Source organism: Sardina pilchardus, chromosome 17 (assembly GCF_963854185.1).
Source record: "Sardina pilchardus chromosome 17, fSarPil1.1, whole genome shotgun sequence".
Lineage (NCBI taxonomy): Eukaryota > Metazoa > Chordata > Actinopteri > Clupeiformes > Clupeidae > Sardina > Sardina pilchardus.
This window is the reverse complement of record NC_085010.1, coordinates 32,582,676-32,583,340: the sequence shown is the minus strand read 5'-3', so window position 1 is coordinate 32,583,340 and position 665 is coordinate 32,582,676. Positions and strand designations below refer to the sequence as shown.

The following is a 665-nucleotide window of genomic DNA, read 5'->3' as shown; positions in this document are numbered from 1 at the left end:
AATGTGTTCATTCTTCTGTAGTCTGCCGCCTAATGGTAATATTGCCTTGGCGAGCTATCATCACAGCTTACCGGTATTATATTGACGTTGGTTTGCCGCTGGTTTCGTCGTCTGTATCGATCACAGGTTTGCAGCCATCTCCGACATGACCGCAGACAGCATGATGACGCCGAGCCGCTCCGCGGTGGGTTATTTCCCCGCAGCGCGATGGACGCGGAGTCGGACTGGAACATAAACAACCGCTCCGCTCTCCGCGCGACCGCTCTCTGCCCCGCAGTGGTTCTTGTTCTGTCTGCACATTCCTGGCGCTGCGGTTGGACCACTTGATGTCAATCAAAAAGGCCTAAAGTACTTCCGGGTAAGAGATCTAAACCGTAAAGTCAATATAAATGCGCTTCAGAAAACTAAGACCTCACCTCCGGTTGGCAAATGCTCTGCGATTTACCAACGCCAGCTGGACTGGAAAAACAACGGGCCTGTTTCGGAAATATGAACGCAAACTGTACACTGTGAACACAATCAGGTCTCCAAAACGGTGATCGGACAAAACGAGTCCCGTCAGACCAGACGCTGATGATCTCAGTCTTGCGTCACCATCAACTGCCCCCCGTGCATTTACAGGTGAACAAAACGCGATGGCTCAGTAAAATGACGACCTTTGTGGG

General features: G+C 51.4%; 1 protein-coding gene across 1 annotated transcript in view; it reads right to left on the bottom strand.

Moving 5' to 3' along the window:
- Nucleotides 1-299, bottom strand: part of LOC134062258 (transmembrane protein 60-like) — a 4,749-nt gene extending 4,450 nt beyond the window's left edge. The window contains exon 1 of the mRNA XM_062518218.1: nucleotides 72-299. The gene's annotated coding sequence lies outside the window, so the exon portion shown is untranslated. The remainder of the gene's footprint in view (nucleotides 1-71) is intronic.
- Nucleotides 300-665: the final 366 nt, after the last annotated feature.